Source organism: Somniosus microcephalus, chromosome 12, assembly GCF_052327205.1.
Source record: "Somniosus microcephalus isolate GS21.2 chromosome 12, FLI_Smic_1.0, whole genome shotgun sequence".
Lineage (NCBI taxonomy): Eukaryota > Metazoa > Chordata > Chondrichthyes > Squaliformes > Somniosidae > Somniosus > Somniosus microcephalus.
The window spans coordinates 216,618,553-216,639,140 of record NC_140998.1 but is presented as its reverse complement, the minus strand read 5'-3'; the positions used below and the strand labels follow the sequence as shown (position 1 = coordinate 216,639,140).

At 65.2% G+C, this 20,588-nt stretch overlaps 1 protein-coding gene across 1 annotated transcript in view; it reads right to left on the bottom strand.

Annotated features, from left to right (window-relative positions):
• Positions 1 to 9,272, bottom strand: part of lim2.5 (lens intrinsic membrane protein 2.5) — a 30,722-nt gene extending 21,450 nt beyond the window's left edge. Inside the window, exon 1 of the mRNA XM_086004050.1 lies at positions 8,868 to 9,272. The gene's annotated coding sequence lies outside the window, so the exon portion shown is untranslated. The remainder of the gene's footprint in view (positions 1 to 8,867) is intronic.
• Positions 9,273 to 20,588: the final 11,316 nt, after the last annotated feature.

Sequence of the window (20,588 nt, the reverse complement as noted above, 5' to 3'; positions counted from 1 at the left end):
CCTTTCCGCCTCCTTTGCTCAGGTTACACAACAGTGTCAGCCATGGCTCAGTGGGTTTATTACTCGCTCTCTCTCGCCTCGGAGTCAGAAGGTCATGGGTTCGAGTCCACACTCCAAAGTCTCGAGCCACGTAATCCAGGCTGACACTCCCCAGGGGCAGTACTGAGGGAGCGCCGCACTGTCGGAGGGGCAGTACTAAGGCAGCGCCGCACTGTCGGAGGCGCAGTATTGAGAGAGCGCCGTACTGTCGGAGGGGCAATACTGAGGGAGCGCCGCACTGTCGGAGGCGCAGTATTGAGAGAGCGCCGTACTGTCGGAGGGGCAGTCCTGAGGCAGCGCCGCACTGTCGGAGGCGCAGTATTGAGAGAGCGCCGTACTGTCGGAGGGGCAGTACTGAGGGAGCGCCGCACTGTCGGAGGCGCAGTATTGAGAGAGCGCCATACTGTCGGAGGGGCTGTACTGAGGGAGTGCTGCACTGTCGGAGGGGCAGTACTGAGGGAGTGTTGCACTGTCAGAGGGGCAGTACTGAGGGAGCGCCTCACTGTTGGAGGGGCAGTACTGAGGGAGCGCCTCACTGTCGGAGGGGCAGTACTGAGGGAATGCCGCACTGTCGGAGGGGCAGTACTGATGGAGCACTGCACTGTCGGAGGGGCAGTACTGAGGGAGCGCCTGTCGGAGGGGAAGTATTGAGGGAGCGCCGCACAGTAGGGAGTCAGAAACGCACAGTAGGGGGTCAGAAATGAGGGAGCGCCGTACTGTCGGAGGGGCAGTACTGAGGGAGTGCTGCACTGTCGGAGGGGCAGTATTGAGGGAGCGCCGCACTGTCGGAGGGGCAGTACCGAGGGAGCGCCGCACTGTCGGAGGGGCAGTACTGAGGGAGCGCCGCACTGTCGGAGGCGCAGTACTGAGAGAGCACCGTACTGTCGGAGGGGCAGTACTGAGGGAGCGTCGCACTGTCGGAGGGGCAGTACTGAGGGAGCGCCGCACAGTAGGGGTTCAGAACTGAGGGAGCGCCGCACTGTCAGAGGGGCAGTTCTGAGGGAGCACTGCGCTGTCGAAGGGGCAGTACTGAGGGAGCGCCGCACTGTCGGAGGGGCAGTACTGAGGGAGCGCCGCACTGTCAGAGGAGCAGTAATGAGGGAGCGCCGCACTGTCGGAGGGGCAGTACTGAGGGAGCGCCGCACTGTCGGAGGGTCAGTACTGAGGGAGCGCCACACTGTCGGAGGGCCAGTACTGAGGGAGCGCTGCACTGTCGGAGGGGCGGTACTGAGGGAGCGCCACACTGTCGGAGGGGCAGTACCAAAGGAGCGCCGCACTGTTGGTGGGGCAGTATTGAGGGAGCGCCGCACTGTCGAAGGGGCAGTACTGAGGGAGTGCCGCACTGTCGGAGGGGCAGTACTGAGGGAGCGCCGCACTATCGGAGGGTCAGTACTGAGGGAGCACCACACTGTCGGAGGGTCAGTACTGAGGGAGCGCAGCACTGTCGGAGGGGCAACACGGAGGGAGCGCTGCACTGTCGAGGGTGCAGTACTGAGGGAGTGCCGCACTGTCGGAGGGGCAGTACTGAGGGAGCGCCGCACTGTCGGAGGGGCAGTACTGAGGGAGCACTGCACTGTCGGGGGGCAGTACTGAGGGAGTGCCGCCTTGTGGGAGGGGCAGTACTGAAGGTGGCCCGCACTGTCGGAGGGGCAGTACTGAGGGAGTGCCACACTGTCGGAGTGGCGGTACTGAGGGAGCGCTGCACTGTTGGAGGGGCAGTACTGAGGGAGCGCTGCACTGTTGGAGGGGCAGTACTGAGGGAGCGCTGCACTGTTGGAGGGGCAGTACTGAGGGAGCGCTGCAATGTTTGAGAGACAGTACTGAGGGAGCGCCACACTGTCGGTGGGGCATTACTGAGGGAGCGCCGCACTGCCGGAGGGGCAGCACTGAGGGCGTGCTGCATTGTTTGAGGGGCAGTACAGAGGGAGCGCTGCGCTATCGGTGGGGCAATACTGAGGGAGCGTCGCTCTGTCGGCGGTGCAGTACTGAGGGAGTGATTTATTGACCCAGGGGCAGTATTGAGGGAGTGCTGCACTGTCGGAGGGGTCGTACTGAGGGAGCTCTGAGCTGTCGGAGGGGCGGGACTGATGGAGCGCTGCAGTGTCGGAGGGGCAGCGCTGAAGGAGCGCCGCACTGTCGGAGGGCCAGTACTGAGGGAGCGCCGCACTGTCAGAGGGGCAGTAATGAGGGAGCACTGCACTGTCGGAGGGGCAGTACTGAGGGAGCGCCGCACTGTCGGAGGGGCAGTACTGAGGGAGCGCCGCACTGTCGGAGGGGCAGTACTGAGGGAGCGCCGCACTGTCAGTGGGGCAGTAATGAGGGAGCACCGCACTGTCGGAGGGTCAGTACTGAGGGAGCGCCGCACTATCGGAGGGTCAGTACTGAGGGAGCACCACACTGTCGGAGGGTCAGTACTGAGGGAGCGCTGCACTGTCGGAGGGGCGGTACTGAGGGAGCGCCGCACTGTCGGAGGGGCGTTATTGAGGGATCGCTGCACTGTTGGAGGGGCAATACTGAGGGAGCGTCACACTGTCGGAGGGGCAACACGGAGGGAGTGCCGCACTGTCGGAGGGGCAGTACTGAGGGAGCGCCGCACTGTCGGAGGGGCAGTACTGAGGGAGCGCCGCACTGTCGGAGGGGCAGTACTGAGGGAGCGCCGCACTGTCGGAGGGGCAGTACTGAAGGAGAGCCGCACTGTCGGCGGGGCAGTACTGAGGGAGCGCCACACTGTCGGAGGGGCAGTACTGAGGGAGCGCCACACTGTCGGCGGGGCAGTACTGAGGGAGTGATTTATTGACCCAGGGGCAGTATTGAGGGAGTGCTGCACTGTCGGAGGGGTAGTACTGAGGGAGCTCTGGGCTGTCGGAGGGGCGGGACTGATGGAGCGCTGCAGTGTCGGAGGGGCAGCGCTGAAGGAGCGCCGAACTGTCGGAGAAGCTGTACTGAGGGAGTGCCGCACTGTTGGAGGGGCAGTACTGAGGGAGCGCCGCACTGTCAGAGGGACAGTAATGGGGGAGCACCGCACTGTCGGAGGGTCAGTACTGAGGGAGCGCCGCACTATCGGAGGGTCAGTACTGAGGGAGCACCACACTGTCGGAGGTTCAGTACTGAGGGAGCGCTGCACTGTCGGAGGGGCAGTACTGAGGGAGCGCCGCACTGTCGGAGGGGCAGTACTGAGGGAGCGCCACACTGTCGGAGGGGCAGTTCTGAGGGAGCGCCGCACTGTCAGAGGGGCAGTAATGAGGGAGCACCGCACTGTCGGAGGGTCAGTACTGAGGGAGCGCCGCACTATCAGAGGGTCAGTACTGAGGGAGCACCACACTGTCGGAGGGTCAGTACTGAGGGAGCGCTGCACTGTCAGAGGGGCGGTACTGAGGGAGCGCCGCACTGTCGGAGGGGCGTTATTGAGGGATCGCTGCACTGTTGGAGGGGCAATACTGAGGGAGCGTCACACTGTCGGAGGGGCAACACGGAGGGAGTGTCGCACTGTCGGAGGGGCAGTACTGAGGGAGCGCCGCACTGTCGGAGGGGCAATACTGAGGGAGCGCCGCACTGTCGGAGGGGCAGTACTGAGGGAGCGCCGCACTGTCGGAGGGGCAGTACTGAGGGAGAGCCGCACTGTCAGAGGGTCAGTACTGAGGGAGCGCCGCACTGTCGGCGGGGCAGTACTGAGGGAGCGCCACACTGTCGGAGGGGCAGTACTGAGGGAGCGCCACACTGTCGGAGGGGCAGTACTGAGGGAGTGCCGCACTGTCGGAGGGGCAGAACTGAGGGAGCACCGCACTGTCGGAGGGGCGGTACTGAGGGAGCGCCGTACTGTCGGAGTGGCAGTACTGAGGGAGCGCTGCACTGTTGGAGGGGCGGTACTGAGGGAGCTCTGGGCTGTCGGAGGGGCAGTCTTGAGGGAGCGCCGCACTGTCGGAGGGGCAGTACTGAGGGAGTGCCGCACTGTCGGAGGGGCAGTACTGAGGGAGCGCCGCACTGTCGGAGGGGCAGTACTGAGGGAGCACTGCACTGTCGGGGGGCAGTACTGAGGGAGTGCCGCACTGTCGGAGGGGCAGTACTGAGGGAGTGCCACACTGTCGGGGGGTCGGTACTGAGGGAGCGCCGAACTGTTGGAGAGGCAGTACTGAGGGAGCGCCGCACTGTCGGAGGGGCAGTAATGAGGGAGCGCCGCACTGTCGGAGGGGCAGTACTGAGGGAGCGTCGCACTGTCGGAGGGGCAGTACTGAGGGAGCGCCACACTGCCGGAGGGGCAGTACTGAGGGAGCGCCGCACTGTCGGAGAGGCAGTAATGAGGGAGCGCCGCACTGTCGGAGGGGCAGTACTGAGGGAGCGTCGCACTGTCGGAGGGGCAGTACTGAGCAAGCACCGCACTATCGGCAGGGCAGTGCTGAGGGAGCGCCGCACTGCCAGAGGGGCAGCACTGAGGGCGTGCTGCCTTGTTTGAGGGGCAGTACAGAGGGAGCGCTGCGCTATCGGTGGGGCAATACTGAGGGAGCATCGCTCTGTCGGCGGTGCAGTACTGAGGGAGCGCCGCACTGTCGGAGGGGCAGTACTGAGGGAGCTCTGGGCTGTCGGAGGGGTAGTACAGAGGGAGTGCCACACTGTCGGAGAGGCAGAACAGAGGGAGCACCGCACTGTCGGAGGGGCGGTACTGAGGGAGCGCCGCAGTGTCGGAGTGGCAGTACTGAGGGAGCGCTGCACTGTTGGAGGGGCGGTACTGAGGGAGCTCTGGGCTGTCGGAGGGGCAGTCTTGAGGGAGCGCCGCACTGTCGGAGAGGCAGAACTGAGGGAGCAGTGCACTGTCGGAGGGGTAGTACTGAGGGAGCGCCGCACTGTCGGCGGGGCAGTACTGAGGGAGTGCCGCACTGCGGAGGGGCAGTACAGAGGGAGTGCCGCACTGTCGGAGAGGCAGAACTGAGGGAGCACCGCACTGTCGGAGGGGCGGTACTGAGGGAGCGCCGCACTGTTGGAGTGGCAGTACTGAGGGAGCGCTGCACTGTTGGAGGGGCGGTACTGAGGGAGCTCTGGGCTGTCGGAGGGGTAGTCTTGAGGGAGCGCCGCACTGTCGTCGAGGCAGAACTGAGGGAGCACCGCACTGTCGGAGGGGCGGTACTGAGGGAGTGCCGCACTGTCGGTGTGGCAGTACTGAGTGAGTGCTGCACTGTTGGAGGGGCAGTATTGAGGGAGCGATGCACTGTCGGAGAGGCAGAACTGAGGGAGCGCCGCACTGTCGGAGGGGCGGTACTGAGGGAGCGCCGCACTGTCGGAGTGGCAGTACTGAGGGAGCGCTGCACTGTTGGAGGGGCGGTACTGAGGGAGCTCTGGGCTGTCAGATTGGCAGTATTGAGGGAGCGCTGCACTGTCGGAGGGGCAGTACTGAGGGAGTGCCGCACTGTCGGAGTGGCAGTATTGAGGGAGCGCCGCACTGTCGGAGGGGCAGTCCTGAGGCAGCGCTGGGCTGTCGGAGGGGCGGTACTGAAGGTGCGCCGCACTGTCGGAGGGGCAGTACTGAGTGTGTCCCGCACTGTTGGAGGGGCATTATTGAGGGAGCGATGCACTGTCGGAGGGGCAATACTGAGGGAGCGCCGCACTGTCGGAGGGGCAGTACTGAGGGACCCCGCACTTTTGGAGGGGTAGTACTGAGGGAGTGCCACACTGTCAGAGGGGCAGTACTGAGAGAGCGCCGCACTGTCGGAGGCGCTATGCTGAGGGAGCGCCGCAGTGTCGGAGGTGCAGTACTGAGGGTGCGCTGCACTGTCGGAAGGGCAGTACAGAGGGACTGCCGCAATGTCGGAGGGGCAGTACTGAGGGAGTGCCTTACTGTTTAAGGGGCAGTACTGAGGGAGCACCGCATTGTCGGAGGGGCAGTACTGAGGGAGCGCCGCACTGTCGGAGGGGCAGTACTGAGGGTGCGCTGCACTGTAGGAGGTGCAGTACTGAGGGAGCGCCGCACTGTCGGAGGGGCAGTACTGAGGGAGTGCCGCACTGTCGGAGGGGCAGTAATGAGGGAGCGCCGCACTGTCGGAGGGGCAGTAATGAGGGAGCGCCGCACTGTCGGAGGGGCAGTACTGAGGGAGCGTCGCACTGTCGGAGGGGCAGTACTGAGGGAGCGCCGCACTGTCGGAGAGTCAGTACTGAGGGAGCGCTGCACTGTCGGAGGGGCAGTACTGAGGGAGCGCCGCACTGTCGGAGGGGCAGTACAGAGGGAGCGCTGCACTGTCGGAGGGGCAGTACTGAGGGAGCGCCGCACTGTCGGAGGGGCAGTAATGAGGGAGCGCCGCACTGTCGGAGGCGCAGTACTGAGGGAGTGCCGCAGTGTCGGAGGGGCGGTACTGAGGGAGCGCCGCACTGTCGGAGGGGCAGTACTGAGGGAGCGCCGCACTGTCGGAGGGGCAGTACTGAGGGAGCGCCGCACTGTCGGAGGGGCGGTACTGAGGGAGCGCCGCACTGTCGGAGGGGCAGTACTGAGGGAGCGCCGCACTGTCGGAGGGGCAGTACTGAGGGAGCGCCGCACTGTCGGAGGGGCCGTCTTTCGGATGAGACATTAAACCGAGGCCCCGTCTGCCCTCTCAGGTGGATGTAAAAGATCCCACGGCCACTATTGGAAGAAGAGCAGGGGGGAGTTCTCCCCGGTGTCCTGGGGCCAATATTTATCCCTCAACCAACATCACTAAAAACAGATGATCCGGTCATTATCACATTGCTGTTTGTGGGAGCTTGCTATGCGCAAATTGGCTGCTGCGTTTCCTACATTCCAACAGTGACCACACTTCAAAAAAAGTCCTTCATTGGCTGTGAAGCGCTTTGGGACGTCCTGAGGTGGGGAAAGGCGCTGGAGAAATGGGAGTCTGTCTTTCTTTTTACACACCGTAGAACCTTTCTTGTATCCTCGCTGTTGAGCTAGAATGAAATCGCCCGCCCTGTTTTCTCCCCTGAAAGTGTTGATGGGGTCATCTTCACTCGCCAGATTCCCCTGGTCCACACAGCTCCGAAGTATCTAGGACCCATGTGCCTTTTCACCACACCCTGCTTCCATGAATGCCTCGCCCACCCCACCGCCATCAGCCACCCCTCTGAAAAGCCTGACCAGAACCCTCTCCCAATTCTCTTCCTTCTTCAGAATGCCTAGGTGTCCCTCATCCCTGCCTCGGTCACCTCCAGACTCCGACTATTCCAACACTCTCCCTGGCCGGCCTCCCATCTCCCACCCTCCGTAAACTTCAGTTCATCCCAACCTCCACTGCCCCGTGTCCTAAATCGCACCGAGTCCCGTTCACCCATCACCCCCCTGTTGCCCTACACTGGCTTCTGGTCCGGCAACGCCTCGATTTGAAAATTCTCATCCTCGTGTTCAAATCCCTCCATGGTCTTCTCGCGCCCCTCCCTATCTCTGTAACGTCCTCCAGCCCCTACAACCCTCCCTATCTCTGTAACCTCCTCCAGCCCCTGCAACCCTCCCTATCTCTGTAACCTCCTCCAGCCCCTACAACCCTCCCTATCTCTGTAACCTCCTCCAGCCCCTACAACCCTCCCTATCTCTGTAACCTCCTCCAGCCCCTACAACCCTCCCTATCTCTGTAAACTCCTCCAGCCCCTACAACCCTCCCTATCTCTGTAACCTCCTCCAGCCCCCTACAACCCTCCCTATCTCTGTAACCTCCTCCAGCCCCCTACAACCCTCCCTATCTCTGTAACGTCCTCCAGCCCCTACAACCCTCCCTATCTCTGTAACCTCCTCCAGCCCCTACAACCCTCCCTATCTCTGTAACCTCCTCCAGCCCCTACAACCCTCCCTATCTCTGTAACCTCCTCCAGCCCCTACAACCCTCCCTATCTCTGTAACCTCCTCCAGCCCTTACAACCCTCCCTATCTCTGTAACCTCCTCCAGCCCCTACAACCCTCCCTATCTCTGTAACCTCCTCCAGCCCCCTACAACGCTCCCTTATCTCTGTAACCTCCTCCAGCCCCTACAACCCTCCTTATCTCTGTAACCTCCTCCAGCCCCTACAAGCCTCCCTATCTCTGTAACCTCCTCCAGCCCCCTACAACCCTCCCTATCTCTGTAACCTCCTCCAGCACCTACAACCCTCCCTATCTCTGTAACCTCCTCCAGCCCCTACAACCCTCCCTATCTCTGTAACCTCCTCCAGCCCCTACAACCCTCCCTATCTCTGTAACCTCCTCCAGGCCCCTACAACCCTCCCTATCTCTGTAACCTCCTCCAGCCCCGACAACCCTCCCTATCTCTGTAACCTCCTCCAGCCCCTACAACCCTCCCTTATCTCTGCAACCTCCTCCAGCCCCTACAACCCTCCCTTATCTCTGTAACCTCCTCCAGCCCCTACAACCCTCCCTTATCTCTGCAACCTCCTCCAGCCCCGACAACCCTCCCTATCTCTGTATCGTCCTCCAGCCCGTACAACCCTCCAAGATCTCTGCGCTCCTCCAATTCCGGCCTCTTGCGCATCCCCCGATTTCCATCGCTCCACCATTGGCGGCCGTGCCTTCAGCCGCCTGGGCCCCGAGCTCTGGAATTCACTCCCTAAACCTCTCCGCCTCTCTCTCTCCTCCTTTAAGACGCTCCTTAAAACCGACCTCTTTGACCGAGCTTTTGGTCGCCTGTCCTAATGTGGCTCATTGCCAAATTTTGTCTGATTTTCGCTGCTGTGAAGCGCCTCGGGACGTTTTAGTACGTTAAAGGTGCCGGCTAAATGGGACTTCTGGCTATCTAAACTCTAGCAGGTTGCCTCTCAGTCTATGCGTTCGCGGTCGGGAAATATAAGGATCGTTTACAGAACACCGGAAAAAAGAGCGGCGTTACCTTGGCAATGCTCCCTCCGCGGCGACGAGGTAAATCCTTGCCTAACGCGATGCAGGTCGAAGGGGGAAAAGGCAGAGCCTCTCGCTGTCCAATGACGTTATTGTCGTGCAATGTGTCGATGAAGGGGATTCCATTGAAAGCTGGTGGCCCGCCCTATCAGGGGGGCTCGAGGGAGTGCGGCCAATGGGCGGCCAGGGAAGGGAGGGGAGGGGAGGGTCACGGGCGGGAGTGGGCTGGGGGGTGTCTGGCCACGGCCGTTCTGGAAGGCTGCGATGTGCCCAGGCTGCAGTTTGGCGGGTGAAAGGCATCTGCTGAGCTCGGCAGGTCCGATTGTGCCACTCCGCACAGACAATCCCAGCACACAGCACATTTGGCACAACGTGGGATCAGGCATGAGAATAGGGCAGCTCACTGCATAATAGCAAGCTCTCCAGTTAATGCTGGCCTTTCAAGGCCTGGGCTCTCGCCTTTTATACTCTGCCACAATGTCGCAATCTCCGCTGGGTGCTGCTCTATCGTGAATTGTCACACAGGCCACTGTGGCCCACTGTGGCCCTCTCTCGCCTCTGAGGCCCTCACTCCAGAGACTCGAGCCCCATATTCCAGGCCCGACACTCCCCCTGCTGCCAGGACTGAGGGAGCGCCGCACTGTCGGAGGGGCAGTACTGAGGGAGCGCCGCACTGTCGGAGGGGCAGTACTGAGGGAGCACCGCACTGTCGGAGGGGCGGTACTGAGGGAGCGCCGCACTGTCGGAGGGGCAGTACTGAGGGAGCGCCGCACTGTCGGAGGGGCAGAACTGAGGGAGCGCCGCACTGTCGGAGGGGCAGTACTGAGGGAGCGCCGCACAGTCGGAGGGGCAGTACTGAGGGAGCGCCGCACTGTCGGAGGGGCGGTACTGAGGGAGCGCCGCACTGTCGGAGGGGCAGTACTGAGGGAGCGCCGCACTGTCGGAGGGGCAGTACTGAGGGAGCACCGCACTGTCGGAGGGGCGGTACTGAGGGAGCGCCGCACTGTCGGAGGGGCAGTACTGAGGGAGCGCCGCACTGTCGGAGGGGCAGAACTGAGGGAGCGCCGCACTGTCGGAGGGGCAGTACTGAGGGAGCGCCGCACTGTCGGAGGGGCGGTACTGAGGGAGCGCCGCACTGTCGGAGCGGCAGTACTGAGGGAGCGCCGCACTGTCGGAGGGGCAGTACTGAGAGAGCGCCGCACTGTCGGAGGGGCAGTACTGAGGGAGCGCCGCACTGTGGGAGGGGCAGTACTGAGGGAGCGTCGCACTGTGGGAGGAGCAGTACTGAGGGAGCACCACACTGTCGGAGGGGCATTACTGAGGGAGCGCTGCACTGTCGGAGGGGCAGTTCTGTGTGAGCGCCGCACTGTCGGAGGGGCAGTACTGAGGGAGCGCCGCACTGTGGGAGGGGCAGTACTGAGGGAGCGCCGCACTGTCGGAGGGGCAGTACTGAGGGAGCGCCGCACTGTCGGAGGGGCGTTGCTGAGGGAGCGCCGCACTGTGGGAGGGGCAGTACTGAGGGAGCGCCGCACTGTCGGAGGGGTAGTACTGAGGGAGCGCCGCACTGTCGGAGGGGCGGTACTGAGGGAGCGCCGCACTGTGGGAGGGGCAGCACTGAGGGAGCGCCGCACTGTCGGAGGGGCGGTACTGAGGGAGCGCCGTACTGTGGGAGGGGCAGTACTGAGGGAGCGCCGCACTGTCGGAGGGGCGGTACAGAGGGAGCGCCGCACTGTGGGAGGGGCAGTACTGAGGGAGCGCCGCACTGTTGGAGGGGCAGTACTGAGGGAGCGCCGCACTGTCGGAGGGGCAGAACTGAGGGAGCGCCGCACTGTCGGAGGGGCAGTACTGAGGGAGCACCGCACTGTCGGAGGGGCAGTACTGAGGGAGCGCTGCACTGTCGGAGGGGCAGTACAGAGGGAGCGCCGCACTGTCAGAGGGGCAGCACTGAGGGAGCGCTGCACTGTCGGAGGGGCAGTACTGAGGGAGCGCCGTACTGTCGGAGGGGCAGTACTGAGGGAGTGCGGCACTGTCGGAGGGGCAGTACTGAGGGAGCGCCGCACTGTCGGAGGGGCAGTACTGAGGGAGCGTCGCACTGTCGGAGGGGCAGTACTGAGGGAGCGCCGCACTGTCAGAGGGGCAGCACTGAGGGAGCGCTGCACTGTCGGAGGGGCAGTACTGAGGGAGCGCCGCACTGTCAGAAGGGCAGTACTGAGGGAGCACCGCACGGTCGGAGGGGCAGTACTGAGGGAGCGCCGCACTGTCGGAGGGGCAGTACTGAGGGAGCGCCGCACTGTCGGAGGGTCAGTACTGAAGGAGAACTGCACTGTCGGAGGGGCAGTACTGACGGAGCGCCGCACTGTCGGAGGGGCGGTACTGAGGGAGCGCCGCACTGTCGGAGGGGCAGTGCTGAGGGAGCGCTGCACGGTCGGAGGGGCAGTACTGAGGGAGCGCTGCACTGTCGGAGGGGCAGTGCTGAGGGAGCGCCGCACTGTGGGAGGGGCAGTACTGAGGGAGCCCCGCACTGTCGGAGGGGTGGTACTGAGGGAGGGCCGCACTGTGGGAGGGGCAGTACTGAGGGAGCCCCGCACTGTCGGAGGGGCAGTACTGAGAGAGCACCACACTGTGGGAGGGGCAGTACTGAGGGAGCGCCGCACTGTCAGAGGGGCAGTACTGAGAGAGCACCACACTGTGGGAGGGGCAGTACTGAGGGAGGGCTGCACTGTCGGAGGGGCAGTACTGAGGGAGCGCCGCACTGTCGGAGGGGCAGTGCTGAAGGAGTGCCGCACTGTCGGAGGGGCAGTACTGAAGGAGCGCCTCACTGTCGGAGGGGCAGTACTGAGGGAGCGCCGCACTGTCGGAGGGGCAGTACTGAGGGAGCGCCGCACTGTCGGAGGGGCGGTACTGAGGGAGCGCCGCACTGTCGGAGGGGCAGTACTGAGGGAGCGCCGCACTGTCGGAGGGGCAGTACTGAGGGAGCGCCGCACTGTCGGAGGGGCAGTACTGAGGGAGCGCCGCACTGTCGGAGGGGCAGTACTGAGGGAGCGCCGCACTGTCGGAGGGGCAGAACTGAGGGAGCGCCGCACTGTCGGAGGGGCAGTACTGAGGGAGCGCCGCACTGTCGGAGGGGCGGTACTGAGGGAGCGCCGCACTGTCGGAGGGGCAGTACTGAGGGAGCGCCGCACTGTCGGAGGGGCAGTACTGAGAGAGCGCCGCACTGTCGGAGGGGCAGTACTGAGGGAGCGCCGCACTGTGGGAGGGGCAGTACTGAGGGAGCGCCGCACTGTGGGAGGAGCAGTACTGAGGGAGCACCACACTGTTGGAGGGGCAGTACTGAGGGAGCGCCGCACTGTCGGAGGGGCAGTACTGAGGGAGCACCGCACTGTCGGAGGGGCAGTACTGAGGGAGCGCTGCACTGTCGGAGGGGCAGTACAGAGGGAGCGCCGCACTGTCAGAGGGGCAGTACTGAGGGAGCGCTGCACTGTCGGAGGGGCAGTACTGAGGGAGCGCCGTACTGTCGGAGGGGCAGTACTGAGGGAGTGCGGCACTGTCGGAGGGGCAGTACTGAGGGAGCGCCGCACTGTCGGAGGGGCTGTACTGAGGGAGCGTCGCACTGTCGGAGGGGCAGTACTGAGGGAGCGCCGCACTGTCAGAGGGGCAGCACTGAGGGAGCGCTGCACTGTCGGAGGGGCAGTACTGAGGGAGCGCCGCACTGTCAGAGGGGCAGTACTGAGGGAGCACCGCACGGTCGGAGGGGCAGTACTGAGGGAGGGCTGCACTGTCGGAGGCGCAGTACTGAGGGAGTCCCGCACTGTCAGAGGGGCAGTACTGAGGGAGGGCTGCACTGTCGGAGGGGCAGTACTGAGGGAGTGCCGCACTGTCGGAGGGGCAGTACTGAAGGAGCGCCGCACTGTCGGAGGGGCAGTACTGAGGGAGCGCCGCACTGTCGGAGGGGCAGTACTGAGGGAGCGCCGCACTGTGGGAGGAGCAGTACTGAGGGAGCACCACAGTGTCGGAGGGGCATTACTGAGGGAGCGCTGCACTGTCGGAGCGGCAGTTCTGATGGAGCGCCGCACTGTCGGAGGGGCAGTACTGAAGGAGAACTGCACTGTCGGAGGGGCAGTACTGAGGGAGCGCCGCACTGTCGGAGGGGCAGAACTGAGGGAGCGCCGCACTGTCGGAGGGGCAGTACTGAGGGAGCACCGCACTGTCGGAGGGGCAGTACTGAGGGAGCGCCGCACTGTCGGAGGGGCAGTACTGAGGGAGCACCGCCCTGTCGGAGGGGCAGTACTGACGGAGAACTGCACTGTCGGAGGGGCAGTACTGAGGGAGCGCCGCACTGTCGCAGGGGCAGTACTGAGGGAGCGCCGCACTGTTGGAGGGCCAGTACTGAGGGAGCGCCGCACGGTCGGAGGGGCAGTACTGAGGGAGCGCCGCACTGTCGGAGGGGCAGTACTGAGGGAGCGCCGCACTGTCGGAGGGGCACTACTGAGGGAGCGCTGCACTGTCGGAGGGTCAGTACTGAGGGAGTGCCGCACTGTCAGAGGGGCAGTACTGAGGGAGTGCCGCACTGTCAGAGCGGCAGTACTGAGGGAGGTCTGCACTGTCGGAGGGGCAGTAATGAGGGAGTGCCGCACTGTTGGAGGGGCTGTACTGAAGGAGTGCCGCACTTTCGGAGGGGCAGTACTGAGGGAGCGCCGCACTGTCGGAGGGGCAGTACTGAGGGAGCGCCGCACTGTCGGAGGGTCAGTACTGAGGGAGCGCCGCACTGTCGGAGGGGCAGTACTGAGGGAGCGCCGCACTGTCGGAGGGGCAGTACTGAGGGAGCGCCGCACTGTCGGAGGGGCGGTAATGAGGGAGCGCCGCACTGTCGGAGGGGCGGTACTGAGGGTCCGCCGCAATGTCGGAGGGGCGGTACTGAGGGAGCGCCGCACTGTGGGAGGGGCAGTACTGAGGGAGCGCCGCACTGTCGGAGGGGCGGTACTGAGGGAGCGCCGCACTGTGGGAGGGGCAGTACTGAGGGAGCGCCGCACTGTCGGAGGGGCGGTACTGAGGGAGCGCCGCACTGTCGGACGGGCAGAACTGAGGGAGCGCCGCACTGTCGGAGGGGCAGAACTGAGGGAGCGCCGCACTGTCGGAGGGGCAGTACTGAGGGAGCGCCGCACTGTGGGAGGAGCAGTACTGAGGGGGCACCACACTGTCGGAGGGGCATTACTGAGGGAGCGCTGCACTGTCGGAGGGGCAGTTCTGAGGGAGCGCCGCACTGTCGGAGGGGCAGAACTGAGGGAGCGCCGCACTGTCGGAGGGGCAGTACTGAAGGAGCGCTGCACTGTCGGAGGAGCGGTACTGAGGGAGCGCTGCACTGTCAGAGGGGCAGTACTGAGGGAGCACCGCACTGTCGGAGGGGCAGTACTGAGGGAGCGCCGCACTATGGGAGGAGCAGTACTGAGGGAGTGCCGCACTGTCGGAGGGACATTACTGAGGGAGCGCCGCACTGTGGGAGGGGCAGTACTGAGGGAGCGTCGCACCGTCGGAGGGGCGGAACTGAGGGAGCACCACACTGTCGGAGGGGCATTACTGAGGGAGCGCTGCACTGTCGGAGGGGCAGTTCTGAGGGAGCGCCGCACGGTCGGAGGGGCAGTACTGAAGGAGAACTGCACTGTCGGAGCGACAGTACTGAGGGAGGGCTGCATTGTCGGAGGGGCAGTACTGAGGGAGCGCCGCACTGTCAGAGGGTCAGTACTGAGGGAGCGCCGCACTGTCGGAGGGGCAGTACTGAGGGAGGGCTGCACTGTCGGAGGGGCAGTACTGAGGGAGCGCCGCACTGTCGGAGGGGCAGTACTGAGGGAGCGCCGCACTGTCGGAGGGGCAGTACAGAGGGAGCGCTGCACTGTCGGAGGGGCAGTACTGAGGGAGCGCCGCACTGTCAGAGGGGCAGTACTGAGGGAGCACCGCACGGTCGGAGGGGCAGTACTGAGGGAGGGCTGCACTGTCGGAGGCGCAGTACTGAGGGAGTCCCGCACTGTCAGAGGGGCAGTACTGAGGGAGGGCTGCACTGTCGGAGGGGCAGTACTGAGGGAGTGCCGCACTGTCGGAGGGGCAGTACTGAAGGAGCGCCGCACTGTCGGAGGGGCAGTACTGAGGGAGCGCCGCACTGTCGGAGGGGCAGTACTGAGGGAGCGCCGCACTGTGGGAGGAGCAGTACTGAGGGAGCACCACAGTGTCGGAGGGGCATTACTGAGGGAGCGCTGCACTGTCGGAGGGGCACTACTGAGGGAGCGCTGCACTGTCGGAGGGTCAGTACTGAGGGAGCGCCGCACTGTCAGAGGGGCAGTACTGAGGGAGGGCTGCACTGTCGGAGGGGCAGTACTGAGGGAGTGCCGCACTCTCAGAGCGGCAGTACTGAGGGAGGGCTGCACTGTCGGAGGGGCAGTACTGAGGGAGTGCCGCACTGTTGGAGGGGCTGTACTGAAGGAGTGCCGCACTGTCGGAGGGGCAGTACTGAGGGAGCGCCGCACTGTCGGAGGGGCAGTACTGAGGGAGCGCCGCACTGTCGGAGGGTCAGTACTGAGGGAGCGCCGCACTGTCGGAGGGTCAGTACTGAGGGAGCGCCGCACTGTCGGAGGGGCGGTACTGAGGGAGCGCCGCACTGTCGGAGGGGCGGTACTGAGGGTCCGCCGCACTGTCGGAGGGGCGGTACTGAGGGAGCGCCGCACTGTGGGAGGGGCAGTACTGAGGGAGCGCCGCACTGTCGGAGGGGCGGTACTGAGGGAGCGCCGCACTGTGGGAGGGGCAGTACTGAGGGAGCGCCGCACTGTCGGAGGGGCGGTACTGAGGGAGCGCCGCACTGTCGGACGGGCAGAACTGAGGGAGCGCCGCACTGTCGGAGGGGCAGAACTGAGGGAGCGCCGCACTGTCGGAGGGGCAGTACTGAGGGAGCGCCGCACTGTGGGAGGAGCAGTACTGAGGGGGCACCACACTGTCGGAGGGGCATTACTGAGGGAGCGCTGCACTGTCGGAGGGGCAGTTCTGAGGGAACGCCGCACTGTCGGAGGGGCAGAACTGAGGGAGCGCCGCACTGTCGGAGGGGCAGTACTGAAGGAGCGCTGCACTGTCGGAGGAGCGGTACTGAGGGAGCGCTGCACTGTCAGAGGGGCAGTACTGAGGGAGCACCGCACTGTCGGAGGGGCAGTACTGAGGGAGCGCCGCACTATGGGAGGAGCAGTACTGAGGGAGCGCCGCACTGTCGGAGGGACATTACTGAGGGAGCGCCGCACTGTGGGAGGGGCAGTACTGAGGGAGCGTCGCACCGTCGGAGGGGCGGAACTGAGGGAGCACCACACTGTTGGAGGGGCATTACTGAGGGAGCGCTGCACTGTCGGAGGGGCAGTTCTGAGGGAGCGCCGCACGGTCGGAGGGGCAGTACTGAAGGAGAACTGCACTGTCGGAGCGACAGTACTGAGGGAGGGCTGCACTGTCGGAGGGGCAGTACTGAGGGAGCGCCGCACTGTCAGAGGGTCAGTACTGAGGGAGCGCCGCACTGTCGCAGGGGCAGTACTGAGGGAGCGCCGCACTGTTGGAGGGCCAGTACTGAGGGAGCGCCGCACGGTCGGAGGGGCAGTACTGAGGGAGCGCCGCACTGTCGGAGGGGCAGTACTGAGGGAGCGCCGCACTGTCGGAGGGGCACTACTGAGGGAGCGCTGCACTGTCGGAGGGTCAGTACTGAGGGAGTGCCGCACTGTCAGAGGGGCAGTACTGAGGGAGTGCCGCACTGTCAGAGCGGCAGTACTGAGGGAGGGCTGCACTGTCGGAGGGGCAGTACTGAGGGAGTGCCGCACTGTTGGAGGGGCTGTACTGAAGGAGTGCCGCACTTTCGGAGGGGCAGTACTGAGGGAGCGCCGCACTGTCGGAGGGGCAGTACTGAGGGAGCGCCGCACTGTCGGAGGGTCAGTACTGAGGGAGCGCCGCACTGTCGGAGGGGCAGTACTGAGGGAGCGCCGCACTGTCGGAGGGGCAGTACTGAGGGAGCGCCGCACTGTCGGAGGGGCGGTAATGAGGGAGCGCCGCACTGTCGGAGGGGCGGTACTGAGGGTCCGCCGCAATGTCGGAGGGGCGGTACTGAGGGAGCGCCGCACTGTGGGAGGGGCAGTACTGAGGGAGCGACGCACTGTCGGAGGGGCGGTACTGAGGGAGCGCCGCACTGTGGGAGGGGCAGTACTGAGGGAGCGCCGCACTGTCGGAGGGGCGGTACTGAGGGAGCGCCGCACTGTCGGACGGGCAGAACTGAGGGAGCGCCGCACTGTCGGAGGGGCAGAACTGAGGGAGCGCCGCACTGTCGGAGGGGAATACTGAGGGAGCGCCGCACTGTGGGAGGAGCAGTACTGAGGGGGCACCACACTGTCGGAGGGGCATTACTGAGGGAGCGCTGCACTGTCGGAGGGGCAGTTCTGAGGGAGCGCCGCACTGTCGGAGGGGCAGAACTGAGGGAGCGCCGCACTGTCGGAGGGGCAGTACTGAAGGAGCGCTGCACTGTCGGAGGAGCGGTACTGAGGGAGCGCTGCACTGTCAGAGGGGCAGTACTGAGGGAGCACCGCACTGTCGGAGGGGCAGTACTGAGGGAGCGCCGCACTATGGGAGGAGCAGTACTGAGGGAGCGCCGCACTGTCGGAGGGGCGGTACTGAGGGAGCGCCGCACTGTGGGAGGGGCAGTACTGAGGGAGCGCCGCACTGTCGGAGGGGCGGTACTGAGGGAGCGCCGCACTGTCGGACGGGCAGAACTGAGGGAGTGCCGCACTGTCGGAGGGGCAGAACTGAGGGAGCGCCGCACTGTCGGAGGGGCAGTACTGAGGGAGCGCCGCACTGTGGGAGGAGCAGTACTGAGGGGGCACCACACTGTCGGAGGGGCATTACTGAGGGAGCGCTGCACTGTCGGAGGGGCAGTTCTGAGGGAGCGCCGCACTGTCGGAGGGGCAGAACTGAGGGAGCGCCGCACTGTCGGAGGGGCAGTACTGAAGGAGCGCTGCACTGTCGGAGGAGCGGTACTGAGGGAGCGCTGCACTGTCAGAGGGGCAGTACTGAGGGAGCACCGCACTGTCGGAGGGGCAGTACTGAGGGAGCGCCGCACTATGGGAGGAGCAGTACTGAGGGAGTGCCGCACTGTCGGAGGGACATTACTGAGGGAGCGCCGCACTGTGGGAGGGGCAGTACTGAGGGAGCGTCGCACCGTCGGAGGGGCGGAACTGAGGGAGCACCACACTGTCGGAGGGGCATTACTGAGGGAGCGCTGCACTGTCGGAGGGGCAGTTCTGAGGGAGCGCCGCACGGTCGGAGGGGCAGTACTGAAGGAGAACTGCACTGTCGGAGCGACAGTACTGAGGGAGGGCTGCATTGTCGGAGGGGCAGTACTGAGGGAGCGCCGCACTGTCAGAGGGTCAGTACTGAGGGAGCGCCGCACTGTCGGAGGGGCAGTACTGAGGGAGGGCTGCACTGTCGGAGGGGCAGTACTGAGGGAGCGCCGCACTGTCGGTAGGGGCAGTACTGAGGGAGCGCCGCACTGTCGGAGGGGCAGTACAGAGGGAGCGCTGCACTGTCGGAGGGGCAGTACTGAGGGAGCGCCGCACTGTCAGAGGGGCAGTACTGAGGGAGCCCGCACGGTCGGAGGGGCAGTACTGAGGGAGGGCTGCACTGTCGGAGGCGCAGTACTGAGGGAGTCCCGCACTGTCAGAGGGGCAGTACTGAGGGAGGGCTGCACTGTCGGAGGGGCAGTACTGAGGGAGTGCCGCACTGTCGGAGGGGCAGTACTGAAGGAGCGCCGCACTGTCGGAGGGGCAGTACTGAGGGAGCGCCGCACTGTCGGAGGGGCAGTACTGAGGGAGCGCCGCACTGTGGGAGGAGCAGTACTGAGGGAGCACCACAGTGTCGGAGGGGCATTACTGAGGGAGCGCTGCACTGTCGGAGGGGCACTACTGAGGGAGCGCTGCACTGTCGGAGGGTCAGTACTGAGGGAGTGCCGCACTGTCAGAGGGGCAGTACTGAGGGAGGGCTGCACTGTCGGAGGGGCAGTACTGAGGGAGTGCCGCACTCTCAGAGCGGCAGTACTGAGGGAGGGCTGCACTGTCGGAGGGGCAGTACTGAGGGAGTGCCGCACTGTTGGAGGGGCTGTACTGAAGGAGTGCCGCACTGTCGGAGGGGCAGTACTGAGGGAGCGCCGCACTGTCGGAGGGGCAGTACTGAGGGAGCGCCGCACTGTCGGAGGGTCAGTACTGAGGGAGCGCCGCACTGTCGGAGGGTCAGTACTGAGGGAGCGCCGCACTGTCGGAGGGGCGGTACTGAGGGAGCGCCGCACTGTCGGAGGGGCGGTACTGAGGGTCCGCCGCACTGTCGGAGGGGCGGTACTGAGGGAGCGCCGCACTGTGGGAGGGGCAGTACTGAGGGAGCGCCGCACTGTCGGAGGGGCGGTACTGAGGGAGCGCCGCACTGTGGGAGGGGCAGTACTGAGGGAGCGCCGCACTGTCGGAGGGGCGGTACTGAGGGAGCGCCGCACTGTCGGACGGGCAGAACTGAGGGAGCGCCGCACTGTCGGAGGGGCAGAACTGAGGGAGCGCCGCACTGTCGGAGGGGCAGTACTGAGGGAGCGCCGCACTGTGGGAGGAGCAGTACTGAGGGGGCACCACACTGTCGGAGGGGCATTACTGAGGGAGCGCTGCACTGTCGGAGGGGCAGTTCTGAGGGAACGCCGCACTGTCGGAGGGGCAGAACTGAGGGAGCGCCGCACTGTCGGAGGGGCAGTACTGAAGGAGCGCTGCACTGTCGGAGGAGCGGTACTGAGGGAGCGCTGCACTGTCAGAGGGGCAGTACTGAGGGAGCACCGCACTGTCGGAGGGGCAGTACTGAGGGAGCGCCGCACTATGGGAGGAGCAGTACTGAGGGAGTGCCGCACTGTCGGAGGGACATTACTGAGGGAGCGCCGCACTGTGGGAGGGGCAGTACTGAGGGAGCGTCGCACCGTCGGAGGGGCGGAACTGAGGGAGCACCACACTGTCGGAGGGGCATTACTGAGGGAGCGCTGCACTGTCGGAGGGGCAGTTCTGAGGGAGCGCCGCACGGTCGGAGGGGCAGTACTGAAGGAGAACTGCACTGTCGGAGCGACAGTACTGAGGGAGGGCTGCACTGTCGGAGGGGCAGTACTGAGGGAGCGCCGCACTGTCAGAGGGTCAGTACTGAGGGAGCGCCGCACTGTCGGAGGGGCAGTACTGAGGGAGGGCTGCACTGTCGGAGGGGCAGTACTGAGGGAGCGCCGCACTGTCTGAGGGGCAGTACTGAGGGAGCGCCGCACTGTCGGAGGGGCAGTACAGAGGGAGCGCTGCACTGTCGGAGGGGCAGTACAGAGGGGGCGCCGCACTGTCAGATGGGCAGTCCTGAGGGAGCGCCGCACCGTCGGGGGGGCAGTACTGAGGGAGCGCCGCACTGTCGGAGGCGCAGTACTGAAGGAGCGCCGCACTGTCGGAGGGGCAATACTGAGGGAGCGCCGCACTGTCGGAGGGGCAGTACTGAGGGAGCGCCGCACTGTCGGAGGGGCGGTACTGAGGGAGCGCCGCACTGTGGGAGGGGCAGTACTGAGGGAGCGCCGCACTGTCGGAGGGGCGGTCCTGAGGGAGCGCCGCACTGTGGGAGGGGCAGCACTGAGGGAGCGCCGCACTGTCGGAGGGGCAGTACT